This window comes from Echinops telfairi, unplaced genomic scaffold (genome assembly GCF_000313985.2).
Source record: "Echinops telfairi isolate 266 unplaced genomic scaffold, ASM31398v2 ScPeMD7_7401;HRSCAF=8416, whole genome shotgun sequence".
Lineage (NCBI taxonomy): Eukaryota > Metazoa > Chordata > Mammalia > Afrosoricida > Tenrecidae > Echinops > Echinops telfairi.
This window is the reverse complement of record NW_022111301.1, coordinates 274,327-283,523: the sequence shown is the minus strand read 5'-3', so window position 1 is coordinate 283,523 and position 9,197 is coordinate 274,327. Positions and strand designations below refer to the sequence as shown.

At 38.9% G+C, this 9,197-nt stretch overlaps 1 non-coding gene across 1 annotated transcript; it reads left to right on the top strand.

Moving 5' to 3' along the window:
* Positions 1-801: 801 nt before the first annotated feature.
* On the top strand, positions 802-969 carry LOC115871769. Its single transcript, XR_004047472.1, has one exon. It is a non-coding gene; the product is annotated as a small nucleolar RNA SNORA62/SNORA6 family (small nucleolar RNA).
* The last annotated feature ends 8,228 nt before the right edge of the window (positions 970-9,197 follow it).

Sequence of the window (9,197 nt, the reverse complement as noted above, 5' to 3'; positions counted from 1 at the left end):
GAATCCATATATCCATTATATCAGGTGGACATGTACAAATGTTGCTATAAACAATTTCAAAACATTATCTTTTTTCTTGAGCCCTTGTTATTAGCTCCTCTTTATTCCCTCCCTCATGTACCCTGCCACCCTCATGAACCCTTAATATGTTATGTATTGCTATTAATATTTATACATAGCTCACAATGCCCATTCTATCCCTATACCTACTATCCTGGTGTTTGACTCCCTCAAGAGGGGTTATTCCACCATCATTTTAATCCATTCCCCTTCCCTCCCTTCTGCCATTCCCTGCCCCTACCCTCCTAGAATTCTTACTCTCATTGCTGTTTCTGAGGGTTTTGTCCTGAATTCCATATATTAAAGGTTCTCTTCTGCACCAATGTATGTGCACTGGTTTAGCAGGATTTACAAGGTAGGACTGAGATCATAATAGTGGGGACCAAAGAGAAGCCATATGGACTTACTCCAATACAGCCCTGGGTGCTGGAGCACCTATGTGGAGACCTCTGCCAGCACTGAGATGCTTACAGATTCACTGACTCAGCTTTCCTCCTGCAGTCAGCATCATTGTGTCTGTTTTGTGAGATGGAGGAGGACTTTGTGGATTGGTGTTACACATATGGGTTAATGGGTTAATGTTGGACTTGTGGCCTTGGGCAGCACTGGGTCGTGATGTTTTCTTGTTGCCACTTACCCTTTATATAAAACTCTCATACTTAAGTTTCTGTGGATTTGTTTCTCTAAAGTACCCAGACTAACACACCTATGCTTAATCAAGATAGTTATTAATACATTACTAGCGTTCACATCTAAAGCCAAATGATGTATTGTTGTAGGGCATTAAGAGGGTAGTTGTTGTGAACTTCTGAGTGTCAGAAGTGTGCTACATTAACAGGCAGGATTTTTGCTAACACCAGTAGAGCTTGCCTTGATGACTGGAGTTTGATAATACTCAGTGCCACATGTAAAGAAAAGAAAGAAAGGAAAAAAAAGAGAGGGTAATTGTTTTGACAGCTAAAATATGGTTGGGTTTCGGCAAAAATGAAAACACAGTGAAGGCTAATGATTCTAGCCGATTCCTTAGCTTTAGATTATATATAAGTAGTTCATGTAAAACTGGTATAATGTGGAAATATCATTTGAAATATAGACATTATGTCCAGAGGAAGTGGCATAAAATGAATGATATTGATCTTATTTTTGACAAAAATATAGACCTCTGAACTCTGAGTTCCTGCATCAACACTTTGCTCCCTCTGTTTACAAATAAACCATGAGACATGACAAAAGGCAACAAGCCGTGTTTCAAGACTTTTCAGGTTCAAGTTTAGAGTCCTCTATATGTCTGTTGGTTGCTGAGTTAGTCAAATTTCAGGTGTAATCCTTCAAAACACATAGGATCCAGAACAGAATTTCTACCACTCAATTTAACATCCTCTTATTTCTAAGATATAACAGGGCCAAAATGATATTATCTATGAGCTACATGCCCATTTGATGCATTGTTTTGTGAGCAACGTGAGTAATAAAATTAAAAAACATGAAATCAAGTAACTCATTCAGTCAAAAATGATTGTATGCGTCGAAGGAAGCCCTGGTCGTGTAGTTGTTATGGGTTTGGCTATGAATGGAAAGGTGTGCAGTTGGAAACCACCACTGTTTCATGGAAGGAAGACAGGGCTGTGTCCTCCAGTAAAGATTTACAGTCTCAGAAACCCATAGGGAAGTTCTACTCTGCTTATACGGTTACTATGAGTCAGAATTGACTCCATAGTGATTTTCTGGTTTTATAACAGTTTTGTAATTTTGCTGATACAATTTGATTTCGTAGAACAGAAAGACATATAGTAAATAGTATATACATTGTGTATACATGTATAACAATTATATTGTCAAACATAAAATCATTGCCTTCACACAAAAAAGGAGTCATCACACTGTGTGAGATTAAAAATAAAAATCTTCCAGATTCTTAAAAAAAGTTAGGTAAAGAAACACAGCATTTTGAATTAATATAGGGACTGAAAAAGCCCATGAAAATGAATTCTTCCTAATTAAACCTAAGCTTCCAGGTGAGCATTTTCTAATTACCAAAATTATATTGTTGGTAATATAGCTATAAGAAAATGGCTATTTTAATTCATTACAATATTACTTATTTGTGAAAAACTTCATTAAATATTTTAGCTTCTAAAATACACCAATGCCATATATATATCTATTTTATAGAGGTTCTTGAATGATTTATTACATACTTATCTTTACTAAATAATTCATAATGTATTTAGAAATAAAACCTATGGTTTACATATGTTTTGATATCTATGCTTTTCGTATCTACTAAGTTTTTGAACTTAGTAGTAGATATGACGGAGATTAATCATTTAAATTTAGAAGCTCAAAGTATGTCAGTCAAATATGAGAAAACAAGAGATTAGCTCATCATGAAATATTCCAAAATTTCTTTTTTTGGAAAAATTATCTAATAAAATAATAATTTCTAACAAACCTTGCAAGTAAGAGTTGGTTTTACTCTTTGATTAATTGACAGGATCTACTACATTATATGGCAGCTGTGATAGTTAAGGTTTATTGTGCCAACCTGGCCAATGAACATATGTGGGATTAATCTAAAGGCAGAGAGAAATGGCTCAGCGAGCCTCGCCAGTCTGGTCTCTTGCTCTCTGATGGTCCGACCAGTGTGAATGGCTGCCTCAGCTAGTTCTCTGTCTCAGCTTGCAAGGCTCACTTCCTTTGAAACATCCCTGAGGAGAAGCCACATGGACCTACCCTGATGCGGCCGTGGCTGCTGGAGAAGCTGTGTGGAGACCTTTGCCAGCGCTGTGCTTACAAGCTCACTGATTCTGCTTTCCTCCTGCAGTCAGCATCATTGAGTGTGTTTTGTGAGATTGAGGAGGAATTTGTAGATCGGTGTCAGACATATGGGCTAATGTCGGACTTATGGGCTTGGACTGGACTGGGTTGGGATCATTAATGTACAATTACCCTTTATATAAAACTCTCTCTTAAAATTATGAGTGCTTATGAATTTTGTTTCTCTAGTCTACCTAGACTAACACAGCAACCAAATAATTATTAGACCCTAAGCTACTAATTTATTCCAGGAGTATAAGAAACCTATAAGTATTATGGTTATTATTTTAAGAAAGAATTTTATTGGGGGGATCTTACATATATTATAAGAATCCATATATCCATTATATCAGGTGGACATGTACAAATGTTGCTATAAACAATTTCAAAACATTATCTTTTTTCTTGAGCCCTTGTTATTAGCTCCTCTTTATTCCCTCCCTCATGTACCCTGCCACCCTCATGAACCCTTAATATGTTATGTATTGCTATTAATATTTATACATAGCTCACAATGCCCATTCTATCCCTATACCTACTATCCTGGTGTTTGACTCCCTCAAGAGGGGTTATTCCACCATCATTTTAATCCATTCCCCTTCCCTCCCTTCTGCCATTCCCTGCCCCTACCCTCCTAGAATTCTTACTCTCATTGCTGTTTCTGAGGGTTTTGTCCTGAATTCCATATATTAAAGGTTCTCTTCTGCACCAATGTATGTGCACTGGTTTAGCAGGATTTACAAGGTAGGACTGAGATCATAATAGTGGGGAGGAGGAAAGATTAAAGGATTTGAGGAGTCTTGTGTTTTTCATTGGTGTTAACTACCCCCTGGATATGTCTTCTCTTTCATGCAGCCTCTCTGTGTGGGAATATCCAAATGTCCACAGATGGGCTCTGAGTCTCTACTTTGACCCCTCTAGATAAGATTGTTTATTTTTGACCCCTCTAGCTAAGGTTGTTTATTTTTAAACTCCTGATGCCTATTCCCATTGACACCCCATGATCAGGCAAGCTGGTGTACTTCTTCCATGTGGGCTTTGTTGATACCCTGCTAGATGGCCAGCTATTTGGCTTCAAGCTTTTAAGAATGCTATATCTTTTAATAGCTGGGCACCATCTTCTTTTTTCACCACATTTGCTTATGTACCCAGTTTGTCTTCAGCGATGGTGTCGGGAAGGTGGGCATCTCCCAGTGCCACATTATTAGAACCAAGTGCTCTTATGTTGAGGGAAAACTTAAGTAGAGGTCAAAAATCCATCCACTACCTCAATAAATGGCCATATAAGTATATATACATAGGTCAGTACCCCAACTTTTATGCATTAATATATTTACATATGTACACATCTATGTTTATACTTCTATAAAGAGTTTTGCGTCCTAGTTCTTTCCTCTTTGACCTCTCTCCTGCCCCACTATCATGCTCACCCCTCATTTGCCTCTCGCTAATTCCTCTAGGCTAGATTACAGTTGCTCCACCACCACCAGGAACTCTATACCTCCTCGCTGTCAAATTTAGATCCCTAGTTGTTCCCCTGTCCATGACAATATTTGCTCAACACTCCCTTCTTCTGCCTCCTCTTCCCTCAATTCTCCCTGGAACCATTGGTCCTGTAACTTTCTCCTTGGGCTTACTGCTTGTGCCTGTCTTACATAGATAGAACAAAAACAACAAATACAAGACACAAAAAGAAAGAAAGAAAGAAACTGTACATAGTTTCAGTTCTGTCTGCTGACCTTTATGACTTTATGCCGGTCTGGCAGGGCTCCGGGCTCTGCCCCTCTGAGTCTGAAGTCTATTTTGGGGATTCCTCAGGGCCTTCCATAGCACTATGCTCTAGTGAGGGGACAGCTTGTGTCCTTTCTGTGTCTTAGTTGCTCTGAGCAGGGATGTTGTCCTCAGGGCTTGGTGTACCAGTTTAGATCTAGTCTCTCACTCTCCCTTTCCTTCTTACTTTGCTCCCCTGTGGGCGGGACAGGCCGGCCCCTCTCCCCAGACTATAACTTTGGTGTTGTCTTCTATAGCACAATCTTCTGGGGAGGTGGTCAGCATATCTTGGTTTGGGGTCTGCCTGAATTCTTCTCTGTTAACGGCTTGCTCCATACAGGTACGCTCTCCTCAAGGCTTGGTGGTCTGTAATGAGGTCTACACTCTCGCTCCCCTTCCTTTGGGTGGATTAGTGCCTCACTCCCCCAATGCCATGGTTTTTTTCCTCTCCCCCACTTTTCCCCATCTTTATATTGATGTGTCATATACACCTTTGGGCTTGGTTTGTTTCCTGCCCCAGATGTATCAAATAGCTTTTCTCTGTACCCACCATGTTGATTGGACTCACCTTAGTGGACTCACGTTGTACTTCTCCTTCTGTGCTTGGCTAACTTTTCTTAGCATAATTTCGTCCAATTCTTTTCATGAGATGATATGGTTCATGTGTTCATCACTGCTTTTTAGGATGCATAGTACTCCATCATGTGTATATGCCAGAGTTTTCTAATCTATTCGTTTATCGATAGAAATTTTACTTATTTCCAATTCTTTGTGATTGTGAATTGCCCTGTAATAAACATTGGGGCACAGATGACTGGTTGTGGTCTATTTCTTACCTCTTCTGTGTATATGCCCAATAGGGGTATTGCTGGGTCATAAGGTAACTCAATTTCCATATGCGTTAGGTATCTCCAGATCACTTTCCACAGTGGCTATACATATCTACAAGACCACCAGCAGTGGAGGAGAGTTCCTTTCTCACTATATCTCCTCTAACATTTGTTGCTCTCTGATTTTTTGAATTGGGCTATTCTCTAGGTCAGTGGTTCTCAACCTGTGGGTCGCAACTCCTTTGGGGGTTGAATGACCCTTTCACAGGGGTATCCTGATTCACAACAGCAAAATTACAGTTGTGAAGTAGCAACAAAAATAATTTTATGGTTGGGGGGCACACCACAACATGAGGAACTGTATTAAAGAGTCAAAGCATTGGGAAGGTTGAGAGCCACTACTCTAGGGTATTTAGGGGTATCTCATAGCTTTGTAATTATTTGGAATTGTAACAAATTCAGTTCATTTTCATGTTTTTCTTGATTCCAGGGATGTTCAAGGGGATTACAAATCTTGACCTTAAATCAAAGATATACGTTGTACTCTCATAGATATTTTAGGATCAAATTGCCTTTGGTAATCCTGATGCCAGCCCTGGGCCACTGGATCATTGAGCCTTATCAAACAATATATCAGAGGCCCTGGTGATGACTGGGTCACAAAAAGAATGATATCCAACCTGACAGGGGCTTCTTCTTCCATTTTCTGTGACGTCTTCATCATGCTAAGGAATACACGGGGTGGGATTATGTCAGACTGTGGGTACTCAAGGGAGGGATGGACAAAGGTCCTGAAATACTCCAGGGTTGGTGGAAGAAGTTGAGAAGGAAAGAAAGGACTGCGGTGAGGGTGAGTGGTTGTGGAGTTTGGTGTGGCCAAGCATGAGTGGCGTTTCTCCCTAGGAGGGATGGCAGGAGGCTTCAGGTGGTATATCAAGTCTTGCTGCCACCAGTCAACTTCCTCTACTGTTATTAACCACCACTACTATTATTAACCACCACAGGCACGACAGAAGTGGGTATCTCTAGGGACTGAGTTCAATGCAGGTAAGAATACACTTGAGACAGGTACAAATTGCTGACGATCTATATCACAGAAATGCTAGTTAACATGACAAATGACATTTTTGTGAGAAAAAGAAGCAGCAGCGTAGAGGTTTGAGCATAAGGGAATGCTGTTGTGCTCTAGTTGCTGTAGGATTGTTGTTGTTGTTGTTGTTTATAGCTCTTAGTGGAGTTGCTTAGTCCATATATTTCTTAGACTAGTTCAAGTCTCTCTATCAGGTCCGTGGTGGTGACGTATATAGTCCGTCTGTTTTCCAGATAAGTTTGTGCCCATGGTGGTGGTCTGTTGTCTTACTGTCACTTCTTGTGAGGTGACATGGAGGAGTGCCTGGAATGCTAAGCAATACTAAGTCCGTATTTTAAGTTTAGATGCTCTATACACCAGGGCAGGTGTGGAGGAGAAAGGTAGACAACTCCTGTATTCTCATGCACATTCTGATATGCTCAGTGAGTGTTCAGCAAACGTTCAGTGTTGGGGCAGGGACACTAAACAGGAGACCTAGCCTGGTCCTGCACTCCTGTCTACAATGTCTACTTAATCTAACCACTAGGTCTGTGTAACCTAATCCTGTCAATGAGTGAGCAGTGCTCTTAAGCTTTCTGAAGAATTTACGTAAAAATGGGTGTGATTTATTTATTGATGTTTCAGTAAAATTCATCAGTTGTGTCTTTTGGGCATCAAGTTTAATATAAGAGAAGATTCCTAACTAAAAATTCAGTGTCTTTAATAGATAGTAGTTTCTTCAGATGATCAATTTTAAAAATTACTTTTGGCAGGTTTTTTTTTTTTGGTGAGTGATATAATCTAATTTTTTAATTTCATCTAAGTTGTCTAATATTTGACTTATTTTTTGTACTATTTATTTTTGGTGGGCATCGTATACATTTCATTATGAAGTGTTTCATTTACTTTTGTTCAAAGTACCTTATGTTTTCCTAGGATATTTATAAAACACTTAGAAATGCTTTGTCTAGTTTTCAAATGCTTGATAATTTTCTAGATAACTTTTTGCTATTGATTTCTAGCACAAATACATTGTGATCAGATAATATAGTTTGTATGACCTGGACATATTTAAATGTTATAAGATTAGCCTTCCAAGTCAGTCATAGTTTATCTATAGATATGATGCAATCTTGCATGCTGAAAGTTAAAAGGACTTGAAGCATTTAATGATGAAGATCAAGGATGATAGCATTCCTTGAATTATAACTCAATGTAGAGAAAACTAAAATTTTTGTAACTGAACCAATACAAAACTACAAAACTGAAGTTACAAAACTGAGGCTACAAAACTAATAAAAGTGAGATGCTGTCAAGAATTTCACTTTATTTGGATCCACAATCAACAGCAACCAAGAAATTAAACAATAAATTGCATTGGGCAACTCTGTAGCTCTACAGTGCTGCCTTTAAAAAAATACTTTTATTGGGTCCTCTTACATCTCTAATGACAATCCATATATGCATCCATTGTGTCAAGCACATTTGTACATATGCTACCATCATCATTTTCAAAGCATTTTCTTTCTACTTGAGCCCTTGATATCAGCTCCTCATTTTTCCCTCTCCCTTCCCGGCCTGCCCACCTTCATGAACCCTTGATAAGTTATAGATTATTATTTTCATATCTTACATTGTCCTCTGTTGCCCTTTACCCACTTTTCTATTGTTTTTCCCCCTAGAAGGGGGTTATATGCTGATCCTTGTTCAAGAACCAAGAGATCATTTTGAGGATAAAGGTGTGTCTAGCCGAAGCCATAGTATTTTTAATCATGTCAAAGGAAGATGAAGATTGTGCACTGGATAAGAAATACAAGAATAATTGGTGCATTTAAATCATAGTCTTGGTGAGAAATATTGAAAATACCATGGCAAGCCAGAAGAACAAATGATCTGACTTGGAGGACAAGGAAACTAGAATGCTATTTAGAAGCTCAAGTATGGTGAGACTTGTCTCACAGGCTGGTTATTAGAGGAGAGCCGTCCCTGGGAAAAGGAAACCATGCGTAGTTCTTCTTTCAGCATACTTGTTCGATCTGTATGCTGAGCATATAACCAGGGAAGCTGGATTTTATGAAGAAGAATTCAATATCACTATTGGAGGAAGGTTTTTGAACAATATGTGATATGCAAAGGACACTACCTAGCTAGTTGAAAGTGAGGGGGACTTGAAACCCTTGCTCATGATGATTGAGGATTGTGGCCTTCAGTATGGATTAGAATTCAATGTAAAGAAGACCCAAATCCTCACAATTGGACAAATAGGTAACATCATGATAAATGGAGAAAAGATTGAAGTTATGAAAGATTTCATTTTCCTTGGTCCACAATCAATGCTCATGGAACCAATCAATGCTCATGGAACCAGCATTAAAGACCTCAAAAGATGCACTGCATTAAGCAAATCTACTTTTTAATGTGTTGAAAAACAAGGATATTACTTTGAAGACTAAGGTATGCTTCCCTAAAACCATAGTATTTTCAATTATCTCATATGCATTAGCCCTGGTAGTATAGTGGTTATGTGTCGGGCTGTGATCCACATAGTCAGCAGTTCAAAAACCAGCAGCAAATATCTGGGAGAAAGACTGTTTTCTACTTCTTTAAATAGTTACAGTCTCAGAAACCCACAACTTGCCACTATGAATTAG